This window comes from Motacilla alba, chromosome 15, assembly GCF_015832195.1.
Source record: "Motacilla alba alba isolate MOTALB_02 chromosome 15, Motacilla_alba_V1.0_pri, whole genome shotgun sequence".
In the NCBI taxonomy this organism is placed as follows: domain Eukaryota; kingdom Metazoa; phylum Chordata; class Aves; order Passeriformes; family Motacillidae; genus Motacilla; species Motacilla alba.
The window spans coordinates 9,188,779-9,201,492 of NC_052030.1; the positions used below are offsets into that span (position 1 = coordinate 9,188,779).

Here is a 12,714-nt window from a genome sequence, read left to right on the forward strand (position 1 = left end):
GTCCCCTAAGAAAAACTACAGGCAGCAGCAGCAAGGAGCTGCCAGTTGGTTCTGCAGCTGTATTGATCCAGGCCAGAGAAATAGGGGGAGGCCTTTGGAAAGTAGATAAACAGGGAGATATACAGCAGGAGAGGGCCAGAACTGATGAAAACAGGAGAAAATGCAGCTTAAATCAAAGGGCAAATACACGGAAAGAGAAAAGGCAATAGGATTTGTGTTTGTGGCTAAAGAGGAGAGTTGTGGGGCGGTGATTCGCCCTGGGTAATTGAAAAGAAATGGAAAATGGAGCTCAGGATAAATATTTTCTTCAGAGAAAGTGGGCTGAAAGCTTGAAATAAGCCATTATTAATATCAGCCTGCATCTGGGGAGAACGTGCAGGGGAGGGGGCTGTGGGGGAGGGATGTGGAGTGAAAGTGAGGGAGCAGGGTGTGGAATGGCTTCTGCCTTCCCAAGGTGCCCCACCTCTGAGCTGGGCTGGGGCTGGCTGGGGAGGTCTCCTGTGGCTGGGCAGGAGGATGAGGATCTCCTTCCTCACCTGCTCAACAGCAGTGGCCTTGCGCCCCTGCCCCTGCATGTGTGCCCTGCAGCGTGGGGGGCTGGGATGGTGGGGGACAGGGATGGTGTAGGGCTGGAATAGTGTGGGATAGGGATGGTGGGGGACAGGGATGGTGTAGGGCTGGGATGGTGCAGGATGGGGATGGTGTAGGGCTGGGATAGTGTGGGACAGGGATGGTGTAGGGCTGGAATAGTGTGGGACAGGGATGGTGTAGAGCTGGGATGGTGTAGGGCTGGGATAGTGTGGGATAGGGATGGTGTGGGATAGAGATGGTGTAGGGATGGGATGGTGTAGGGCTGGGATAGTGTGGGATAGGGATGGTGTAGGGCTGGAATAGTGTGGGATAGGGATGGTGTGGGACAGGGATGGTGTAGGGCTGGAATAATGTGGGATAGGGATGGTGTAGGGCTGGGATTTTGTGCAGCAGGGCCACAGGATGCTCTGCCCACCCTGGGGTGGGAGATGGGCACACCGCCTGCTCCCTGACCCCTCTAACCACGCAGGGGGACACTGCTGGCTCTGGTGACTGCACCCCAGGGTTGGGTTCCAGGGCTCAGGATCCAGTGGAGGATCCCTGTCCTTCATTCAGGGGACACAGTGCCAGCAGCTGCCTCCTCCAGCTCCCAGCCCCTGGGGGCACCAAGCAGGGAGCCCAAACACAAATTCTCCACCTCCTGCCCACTAAATCTCCCTGTCAGTGCCTGCTGCAGGACGCTCTCTCCAGCAGGCAGGAAATACGGGCTGGATGTGGGGATTTGCAGCCACCCAGCTCTCTTCATCAGTGCCAGGCAGGGCAGGGGGCTCCGTGCAGGGGGGTGAGGGGGCATGGCACGGGGGCTGGGGGCTCAGCCTGGCACCTGGCACACCTCTCCCAGGAGAAGGGGGTGCAGCCAGCCCTGCCTGCTGTCCCAAGAGATGTCCCAAGGGTGGATCTCCCATCCCACCTGGCTGCATCCAGGGGGTCCTGAGCCCCAGCTGGGCTGGATCTGCTGATGGAGGCCCTTGACACCCCAGAGGGTGTCCATCCATCCATCCCTACCCCAGAAGGGGTTTTGGGGGTGTCTCAGCAGCCACCCCCACCGGAGGTCTGTGTGCCAGGAGGGATGCATCCCCCAGGCCCCTCAGCTCTCCATCCCTGTGCTCGGTTGCCATGGCAATGAGGGATGAAGGCTCCCTCACTCCCTGGCGTTCCTCCGCACGGCCACGGCCGCTGCTGAAACACTCAGAGTTAATTGCCAGGGAGCCACCCCCGTGCTCCGTGCCAAGTGTCATCCCCAGCCCGTGGCTCGTCCTCTGTGCTGTCCCCAGCACTGTGGGGTGTCCCCAAACCCGGCCCAGACCACGGCCAGCATCACCAGGTTGGTCCCATCACTCCTAAACACCACCAGAGCTCCACACACCCTCTGCCAGAGAGCCGAGGCATTTCCCACATCTAAAAAAAGTAATTAAATGGAAAGGTCGTTCTTATTTATTCTTTTGTTACACAACCCCCGAGCTACCAAACAGCAAAATTAAGTCTTGGAGTGTTTAATGAAGGATCAGGGAAAACAGCTCATGGTTTCTAAAAGCTGTTCCCAGTGCAAAGGCACCGCACGGGAGCGGGGCTGCTCGGCTGGGCACTGCGGGAGGGCCCGGGAAGCTGCCCCCGGGCACCGGGCAGGGCTGGGCACCGGCAGCGCCGCGGCCGCAGCCCCGTGCGTTCCCTGCTGTACTCACAGGGGAAGGATTTTTTTTAATAGGGCCCCATGGAGACATCAGAGCAATTTTCAAGGAGGTTTGAAGCCACCGGGAAGCTTATTAGATCCGTTCTGCAGAGTTAATTTGATGTTGGTAATCAGCGAGCAAGTTAAGCAGTTAAGGAGATGGTGGCTGCTGAAGGCTTGGGCTGTTTAGCCGCCTTGTAAGCAGTGGTTACTAATGAGAGGCTCATGAATATGGATGAGGGATGATTACAGCGTGGAAAGGGCAGTCGGCAAACCATAAACCTAATTTTAATCTTTTTATTATCAAAGCCACGTTATTAATAATAGACTTTACCTGGAGACCGAGCTGCATCTGGCAATTCCTGCGCTCAGCAATGCCCAGCACCGGGGGGGGGGACAAGGATGGGACCCACCACGATGTGATGAACCCCCATGATTGGGGACCTCTTCCATCAGCACAGGATGGACCACCAGGGACCCTGACCCACCCTCTTTCCGGGGCTGGTGCTTGGACAGGGGCACAAGGAGCCAGGCACCGAGACCTCCTTGTCCCCTCCTTGCCCCAAGCACAGCAGCCCTGTCCCACCAGCCACAAGTCACTGCCACCATGGCAGTGCCACATCACAGCTGGGCACCGTCCCTCCGTCCTGGAAAAGGACAGTCCTAATTGTCTCCGTGTCTAATTAATTGTAATTATTTTCTTATGGCACCACTGATACGGGCACTGGTGTAACGAGGCAGCAGCTCCTGTGTGAAATGCTGAAGCAAGGGATGTAGAACATGTTAAAAGATATTAATCTACAAATGAAAATGATTTTAATTGGATTCTGCTTTTGGGGTCGGGTCACTGCTCCGTTTTCAATCAGAGTTGTCCAGTCAGCAAAGCAGCAGCACAGCCCCTTTCATAGGGAAACAGCGAGTGGCTCGCAGAGGTTAATAGGAATGTTGGAAAATAAATAGGTTATTGATTGATAATAACAATAAGCTGACTCCAGTCCTACCTTGGTGACCTTCCCTCACCCAACTTAGAGAAAACTCAGTTAGCATCTAATTATGGATCGCCTCACAATCCCACATATTAATGAGAGTGTGGCTGCACGGGCCTGGAGCTGCTCCCGGTGGAGGGAAGAGCCCAAACATGGCTGATCCTAGAGAAATCAGGATCTGGGACCTCTTGGCATGATGTGGAATCACAGAATGGTTGGAAAGGGTCTTAGAGCCCATCCAGTGCCACCCCTGCCATGGGCAGGGACCCCTCCCACTGTCCCAGGCTGCTCCAAGCCCTGTCAAACCCGGCCTTGGGCACTGCCAGGGATGGGGCAGCCACAGCCAGGGCTTCACCACCCCCACAGGGAAGAATTTTCCCCTGATATTCAACCTAAACCTGCTTTCTGTCAGCTGAAAGCTTTATCCTGGTGCCCGAGCAAGCCCCAGCCCCTGCCTTGCTCCGCAGGGTGGAAGAGGGAAGGACGGCTGTAAGTGATACTTTAATCGCTTCAAGATGTGCCAGGATGTCCTGCCTCCAGCTCCAGCCTCACTCAGGGTTCCACATGTGACTCCTGGCTCTCCTTGTTGCAAGATATGGAATAGACAGAGCTAGCTGGGAACAAGAGGCACGGATGGAGTTAAGGAGGGTTTTCCTTGCCCCGGGTGAGCAGGCACACTGAGTGCTCAGGGCACCTCCCCAGCGGCCCCAGGGGAGCTGCGGGCAGGAATGATGCCCTCAGTCAGCGACTTTTCCCTCTTAAGGCCGACCAGAGCCCAGCTGTGTCCCTGCGAGGTGCTGGGGACAGCAAACACGCCATGCTTCCCGGGATAAAGCTCCAGGATCTGAGAAAAACCTGGATAAGGGTGCGACTGCATGAGCACAGCCGCGTCTGCCTGCCGGCAGAAAGGGAGGGAGAGGAAGATCTGTGGGGTTTTTTTAATGCCCTATTTATGGAAGTGGGAACAGAGACGCTAATCCCGTGCAGGGCGGTGACTTGGGCAGAGCTGTGGACGTGGAGCTGCTCCCTGGGCTCCTCCCTGCCTGCCTCCCTGGCTCCCTCCACAGCTCCACGGCCAGCGCTGGGGCACTGGGGAAAGGTAATTGGGGCGTTTGGGAAAGGTAACTGGGGAAAGGTGTAATTGGGGCATTCCCAATCCCTCCGGCAGAGCCCCGCTGCTCCCCAAAACGCCCCGGACCCGTTGCACAGAACCGCGGCGCAGTTTGATGGCAATGAGCATCGTTTCTCCCGCTCGTACGCGTTCCCTGTCCGCACGGGCTGGGGGCACTGGCTGTGACACGACAAAATGCTGGGGAAATAAACGCGGCAGCTGGGCTGCTGCCCTCCCGCTCCGCTGGGAAGGGATGGAGCCGGGACCATCCCCACAGCCGGGGGTGTCCAGCCTCCCCCTCCGCAGAAAGGCAGGCGGGAGCCGTGTGCTGCTGTCTGTGCCGGGCTGGGATGGCAGAGCCGTGGGGCGTGTGCTGCTGTCTGTGCCGGGCTGGGATGGCAGAGCCGTGGGGTGCTTTGTGGCGGAAGGCGCTCAAAGCTCGTCCCTTCCATTCCCCGCCCGCGGGCAGCGGCACCTGCCACTGTCGCAGGTTGGTCGCTCCAAGCCCCGTCCAGCCTGGCCTCGGGCACTTCCAGGGACACAGCAGGGCCACGGCTTTCCTGGAGCACGAGCTCCACCTGCCGCCGCCCTCCGAGCCCGGCCGGTACCGCCCGGTGCCCCCGCAGCCCCCGCAGCGCTCCCCGCGCCGACCCCCGGCTCGGGGGCTCCGTGGGCTCCGTGTCCACCCTGGGTGATGCCACCGCACCCCCAGAGCCACCAGCCGGGGTGCCCAGGGGTGCCCTGGGGTGCCCGCCCGCCTGCACCCCGCGGGGCACGGAGCCCCTTCTCCCCTCCGCCCACCCAGGACCTCTCCGGTCCCGCCACGACCCCGGTGGCCCCGGTCCCTCAGCAGGATGCCAAGGTGAGAACGGCCTGTCCTGGCCCCCCCACACCCCCCAAGGGAGCCTGGGGCACCCCCAGCCCAGGCTCACAGGGCTCCCCAACCCCCCACGCTGCACAACGACAGAAAACAAGGAAGACAGAGAGGTGGTTGCACACTTGCCATGTTCACAGTAGACTTTACAGGCGGTGGGGACATCCTCGGGGCTCTGGGGACGTCCTCGGGGCTGTGGTGACTCCTGGCCAGTGCCCAGAGAGCAGGGGCAGCCCTGGACAGCTTGGGCTGGAGCAGCCTGGGCAGGACAGTGCCCCCAGGGCTGCACCTCTGCCCGTGTCACTGCTGGGGTGCCCTGGCCACACGTCCACCACCACAGCTGAAAGGGGGTCTGCACATGGTGTCCCTCGCCAGACGGCTCTGGGGACACCAGCAGAGAGGGATGGACAGACAGAGGGATCAACTCCTGCCAGCCACGGGGACTGCGGAGCAGGGACAGGGAGCCCTGAGGTGCAGGAGCAGAGTAAAGGAGGGACCTGGTTGTTTGGTGGAGCCTCTCTGCCCTCCTGCCCTGCTCTGAGGGGGGAGCAGCCACCCACGGGCACTGGTGGCCTGTCCCCACTGTGCAGGGTGACACTTGCCAGCTGCATCCCCTGCCATCGAGGTGACTTGTGGTCCCCATGGCTCCCCTGGGTGACCTCAGCCTGGGGAGGTGCCCCTGGGCCCAGGGGGGCTGCTCTGGAGCAGAAAGGGGGGTCTGTGGGGTGGGGAGGAGAGTCCCTCGCAGAGCTGGGCTCTGACAACTCCAGCCCAGTCCAGGTGCTCCTGTCCTGTGCAGGAGCCCTGAACCTGCCCCCCCTGGGCCTGACCTGGCTCGTCCTCCTGTCCCATTCCTGCCCCATTCCTGCCCCATTCCTGTCCCATTCCTGCCCCTGTCTCCCCACTCTGCCCACAGCAGGGCCCTGTCTCCCCCTTCCATCAAACACAGGAGCACCAGCCCTAAAATCCCTCCTGGTGGCAGCTGTGAGGAGTAAGGGCAGCTGGGGAATTAGTGGGAAAAAGGTGGAGGTTGGACAGACACGGAGCTGGGCAGGGAGGGGACCCCATCATCCTGAGACCCCCAGCTAAAGGAGCAGGCTGGGTCAGTGCCCAGCAGGGGAGGTGGCACTGTCACGGGGCCACCCTGGAGACCCCTCTGGCTCTGCCTGCCAGCGCAGGCAGGAGAGCTGCCGTGGGGTGACAGTGACATCAGCCAGTGACATGCTGGTCTGGGGAAGCCCTGGCCATGGGAGCAGAGAGCACGGGGCAGAGCCAAGAGAGAGCAGCCAGAGCTGGGCCCTGGCTGCACCTGCCCCCCTGACAGAACTGCCGTGACCCCCCACAGCCACGGTCTGGGATGCCCTCCTGAGCCAGCAGCACAGGGCCACCATCCTCTGCAGGCACACGGGGACAGCTTGGCTCTGTCCCCCTGGTCACGGCCCCCGGAATGCTGTCAGTGCCTCGCCCTGTGCCAAACCCCCAGCAGCAGGGCAGGGCCTGGATCCTTCACCCTGGCAGGGTCCCTGCAGAGGCTGAGGGCGTTCATCTGGCTTTCAGATGGACAGAAAGCAAAGGCCAGGCTGTGCCCCCATCACCTGGTGGCAGAGCCCCTGTGACACCCACTGCCCACCCCTGTCCTTGGCGGGGGCCAGGGGAGCCTGCAGGGGGACGGTGACACAGAGCTGAGTTAGTCAGGGCCGCGCTGCCAGCAGCAGCTTCCACATGCACCAGGCACAAGAGAAACCGTGGAGAGACACAGGGGGGGAAGAGAGGAGCCCAGGAGCACCAATGCTGGGAGCAGCACGAGAACATTCCCCATGACAGGTGACCTGGGGCCTCGGGGGAGCCCCGAGCTCAGGCTCGTGGCAATGGCTTTGCTCTGTGGCTGAATCTCTTTGCAAACTGGGTTTGCTGGGCCTCTACAGCCATTAATGGGTTTGTGCTGTCCCATTGCCACTCAGCCTCTTCTCCTCATTGTGCCACGTGAAATTTGTTGGAAAACAGGCCAAGAGGGAAAACTCAAAGTGCCCCAGGCTGAGCATCTTCTTTCCCATGGTACCAAAGGGGAGCCAGGGATGCTCAGCAGCACGGAAAATCGAGTGCTGCAGGTGAGTAAGTCCAGGAGGAGCCACTGTCACTTGTCATGGCAAACAGCACCCGAGAGGCAAAGTGCAAAGAGAGTTGTTAGTAGCAAGAGAGAAACAGTCAGGGAGGATTAGTACAGTGGGAACAGAAGTACAGGTTAGTAACAGAAGCGGGCCACTGGTCTGCCTTAGAGGACACACACACTGGAAGAGAAATGAAGAGAAAAGCAGCAATGGTTAGTTTGTTTAATTCAGTTCAGCAATGTGTTAGTAACAGAGATCTACTGGCTTAAAAAGGAACTGAAAAGCTTCTGCTGATAAAACCGTTTTAGGCTCCTAGTCAGCAACAGGCTCCACAGGCAGAGCTGGGCAGGGCGTGTGGGGAGAAACCCTCTCCTCGTGCTGCTGAGGACTGCTCGGGTCAGGGGCTGCTGCTCCCCTCTCCTGACCAGGGCAGGGGCTGCTGCTCCCCTCTCCTGCCAGGGCAGGGGCTGCTGCTCCCCTCTCCTGATCAGGGCAGGGGCTGCTGCTCCCCTCTCCTGACCAGGGCAGGGGCTGCTGCTCCCCTCTCCTGCCCGGGCCAGGGGCTGCTGCTCCCCTCTCCTGCTCAGGCATGGGCTGCTGCTCCCCTCTCCTGCTCAGGCATGGGCTGCTGCTCCCCTCTCCTGACCAGGGCAGGGGCTGCTGCTCCCCTCTGCTGCCTGGACAGGGGCTGCTGCTCTCCTCTCCTGCCCAGGCAGGGGCTGCTGCTCCCCTCTCCTGCCCAGGGCAGGGGCTGCTGCTCTCCTCTCCTGCCCGGGCAGGGGCTGCTGCTCCCCTCTCCTGACCAGGGCAGGGGCTGCTGCTCCCCTGTCCTGCCCAGGGCCCAGCAGTCCCCTCTCCTGCCCGGACTGGGGCTGCCTGCACAGGCAGGAGCTGCCCGTCACCGCTCCTGCCCGGTGCTGGGCAGCCAGTCCTCTCTGCAGGGCTGCCCCTGCCTGTCCCTGCCTGTGCAGCCTGGCACTGACACCTGGCACTTCCAAACCCTTTTCCAGCTTTTCTGTTCCCCTTTAAAGGCAGCGCTGCTGCCGTGGTTAGTGGGCACGAGGCAGGGCTGCTGTGGGTTAGTAGGGCATGCGCTGGGCTGGTTAGTGGGTTAGTCCGTGTGCCGGGGGCCGTGGCAGCCCCGGGGAGGGCACAGGGGTCCCAGCAGGTTAGTAGGTTAATATCAGCAGCATGCAGAGCCAGGCCTGCCAGCAGCAGGGCTCTGGCTCACAAGAGCAGGAGGCGGTTTTGGGCTTTGGCATTCGAGAAGGTGTTAGTGGAGGGTTCAGCTGGTGTGACAGAACCTGTCTCTGAATGAAATGCTCAGCAGGCATCTGCCCCTCTGATCCCTGCCAGGGAGCTTCCAGAGGCCCCTCACAACATGTACTTCCCAGGCCTGGTGCTGGGAGAGGTGAGAGACAGGGTGCATGGAGGACACAGCCCCAGCAGTGCCTAAAGGACTCCGAAGGAGCTGGAAGAAGCAGAGGAGCAGGGGGTGAAAGAATCACTGGCAGTGTCTGGGGTAAGGCTCCAGCAGAGACCACGACAGCTGCTCCAGGACTGCACCAAGCTCCCACTGCACGTGCAGGGAGGAGGAGGTCCAGCAGGGAAAACCACCGTGGGGCAGAGGAAAGGCGACCCACAGCTTACTCCCTCCCCACAGAAGCTGCCTCTCCATGGGGCTGAGCACTGCTCCAAGGGCTGCAGGAGCACTGAGCCCCAAGAAACAGGGCTGGGATGGGGCACCCAGGAAAGCCTCTGCCCCGAGCCCCTCTGGGTCACCTCCTCCCACAGCACGAGCTCTTCTGGTCCCCAGGAGGCACTTTTCCAGTTTGGACTTCAAGGCTGTATCACCTGCCATGAGCTGTGTCTGCCCCCAGCCCGCCGCACTCCGTGTCCTGCCTGTGTGGGGACACGGGCCCGAGTGGCTGCTTGGTGAGGACAGGGTCCCACCTGCTCACAGGGCCACTGCAGGGGCCACGTCAGGAGGATTCACTGCCCATGCTCCTCCCCAAGCTCCAGGATGCTCCACACACCAGGTGTTTCAGAAAGCAAAGCACCAGGACTTCACCAACAGCCAGAGGGAAGGGCAGGATCAGTGGGGACAAACAGAGCCCCTTTGGGCTCTGCCCATCGTGTCACCACGAGGAGGTGGCACAGCTCTGCCCCCGCTCCCTTTTCCTTCTCCCTCCTCCTACTCTGTGCTCAGGGCAGGGGACAGGCCTGGGGGGAGGCAAGGACACCCCAGCACCTTGCAGGAGAACCGTGTGCATGTGCAGCCCCGTGTCCTCAGGTGTCACCACCGCAGTCTCCTGGGCCGTGTCCCCCGCAGTGGCCGGTCTGGTGGCTCCACGCCATGGCAGAGGGTGCCAGGCTGCTCTGCTGGGGCCAGCCTGGCTCTGGCATCACGTGCTGGTGGTGATGGCAGCTCCTGAGCCCGGCTCCCCTCTGGACATGGTCAGTCTGGCCAGGCAGGAGCTGGGCCGTGCCCCTGGGGTGGTGGCACTGAGGAGCAGAGATGCTGTGAGACCCTGGGCTGTGGCAGCCACCCCCTCCCCACTGCCGGGCACACGTGGGGGACACATCCTCTCATGCAGCTGGCCCTGGGGATGGTGTGGACCCCTGCACCCCGCTGGGGCCTGGGGAGAGCCCTCCAGGAGAAGGGGCCCTGAGGGGGAAGGATGATCCTGACTGCCCAGCACCTCCCTGCTCACGAGGGGTGGAAGAGCATGGGGCTGGCACTGCCTGCGTCCCCTCCCCAGAGTCCTACCTCTGGTCACCAGCTACGGGAGTGCTGTGCAGTGTCCCCTGTTCCACGTGGCTCTGTGCCGTGGAGGCAGCGAGGGGACTGTGTGAACAGACCTCAGGTCAGTCATTAGCAGCTGCAAAAGAAACAACCAACGCAGCAAGGGGGAGAAACAGGGCACCGTCCTCAGGCACAGCCCACCCAGCTGGCAGGAGCCTGGCAGGAGGGGTGGGCACGGATCTGCCTGTCCCTGTCCCCTTTCAGAGCGGAGGAGCTGAACCAGGCACAGGGGGGCGTCGGAACCACCGCGCCAAAATTGTGACAATGCCCCAAACTGTCCCTACCTCACTGGAGGCAGGGACGGATTGCCACTGCCACCTCTGCTGCCACCTCTGCCCCTGCTGTGGGGTAAAGCTGAGCCTGGGACCCTGCAGCTCCACAGGCACTGGTGAAACTGGGGAACTGGCGGTCACAGCCGCGCTGCGGTGGGTGCTGCTCCGTCTCCTCGGGGATTTGGGGATACGTGGCGGCAGCAGCCAGCTCATGTCTGTACCCTGCCCTGCCCTGCCCTGCCCGCCTGGGCAGACCAGGACACAGCAGGTCCCGGGGGAGCGGGCCCGTGGTGACTCTGCAGTTCAGCTCCTGCTTCCCGCGGCTCATTGTCGCCACACGCCGCAGGCGCTGCCGGCAGGACAGTCCCTGCCCTGGGGACAGCACGTCCAGGCGGCGTCTGCAGCCCAGCTGCGGTGGGGCCAGCAGCGGGAAGGAGCTGCGGAGACGGCACTGAGCATCTGGCACACGGATCCCCTGCTGGATCCGAGCGGGAGGTGCCTGTGTTGGGGCAGGATGGCCTCTGTGGCCTGGGAATGAAGCACATCCCAGGGGACAGGGAGGGAAAAACAATTTTGTGCAGACAGGACTCACCTAAAGACTCGTCTTGGGCGTGAGCTTGAGCTCGCTCTGCCACACGTGTGGGTGGCACATACAGCGGCCCTGGGGGCTGCACACCCGAATTAAATGGGGCTAAACCCCCTCCTCGAGCGAGGAGAGAGGGAGGAAGAGGAGCACAAGCTCCACTGCGGGCAGGAGCAGGGAGATGGGGCACAACAGGCGAGAGATGCCAGAGAGATGATCTCTGGGATGTGGCGTGCGGGCACCCTGACCCCGCAGGTCCCAGCAGGGTGGGCAGACACCCCGGCCCTGTGCCCTGCCAGCCCTGCCCGAGCCTCCCTGCCATCCAGCAGAGCCCAGGCTCGGGCACAGCCCAGGCTCCGGTGCTGCTGCAGGGGTGCCTGGCACTGCCGTCTTTGTCTGCAGCTCTGGGGCTGGGCAGCCCGGCAGGAAAGGAGCGAGAGGGTGTGAAAGGCTCCTCGCAAGCCCACAACGCCTGAAAATCTGATTATTTCTGGGCTCCTCCTGGCTCCCAGGGCAGGACCTACCCGCACACACAAAAGGCTGCGAGACAGCCTTTTGAGGGAGAGAAAATGGCTCCGCGAGAAGAGCATCTGCCAGGTTAGCGCTGAGGGAAGGAGGGGCTGGGCTGTGCCCTGGGGCTGCTGGCCCCAGCCTCGCCTCTAACCCCCGCCCGGGATCACCAGCTTTAGGAGAAAATGGGGGCTTGGAGACAAAGCAAGAAAACAGCATTTTGGCTACAAATCCTCCCAGGAGCATTGAAAATCAGGCAAGAATCCATTTACCTGGCAGGAGCCCTATTCTTGATGAGGATTCTGGAAAAAAAAAAAATAAATACAAGCAAGCGGTGCAGCAGTTAGTTCTGATTTGGGCTGGGGGCTGCAGGCAGTGTCCGGGGTGGGGGCGGGCCAGGCTGCCCAGAGCTGCCTCAGGACCGGGATCACCGGGATGTGGCCGGGAACACGCTCCGGGATGCGCGGCTGCTCCTGCCCTAACAAAGGGAGGGGGCCCGGCCTGTCCCCCCGGGGAAGGAGTGGGTCCTGCTGGAGGGGGGGGCCTCTCCTGGGGTTATTTGTAACCAGGCAATAATATATTGAGAAGGGGGGTATTTTGGGGGGCATGGAGAAGAGGGAGCAGCCGCATCCGCCGCCTCTGCACCTCCCGGAGCGACGCCCGCAGGACCCCCCGAGTCCTGGGGCGGCATCGCCCCCGCTCCCGCCCGGAGATGGGGGCGGCCCCCGGGGTCCCCGCACCCCCAGACCCCATTCCCGTCCGCAGGGAGCGGAGCCGTGTCCGCGGTGCGTTACCTGCTCCCGGGGGGCCGGGCTGGGGCTGGGGGGGCGCCGGTTCCGCTCGCTCCTGCCCGCCGCGCCGCTCCTTTGTGCTGGAGCTTTCCCAGAGCATCCCCGAGGAAGAGGCGGCCGAGCAAACTCCTCCTCCAGCAGCCCCCGGCCCCCCCGGCCCTACCTACGGCGCAGGAGGATGCTGCAACTCGCATTTAATTTTAATGCTGGAAATGCGGCCGAGTCGCCTTTTCCCCGCGCCGCTCCCGCTGCGGGAGACCCTGGGGACCCCTTTGCCACGACAGCCGCTGCAAATGTCACCGTCACCCCCTGGCAGGCATCGCCCGCCGTGAAGTCACGGGCTCCCCGCAGCCATGGGTGTGACCCAGGGGACGCGGGACAAGGGGGACAGGGGCACAGCCCTGGGGACACGG

At 62.1% G+C, this 12,714-nt stretch overlaps 1 long non-coding RNA gene across 1 annotated transcript; it reads right to left on the bottom strand.

Moving 5' to 3' along the window:
- Nucleotides 1-8,109: 8,109 nt before the first annotated feature.
- Nucleotides 8,110-12,680, bottom strand: LOC119707645. The gene is made up of 4 exons (XR_005258799.1): nucleotides 12,305-12,680; nucleotides 11,783-11,812; nucleotides 10,110-10,187; nucleotides 8,110-9,844 (listed from the first exon to the last, which is right to left on the bottom strand). It is a non-coding gene; the product is annotated as an uncharacterized LOC119707645 (long non-coding RNA).
- Nucleotides 12,681-12,714: the final 34 nt, after the last annotated feature.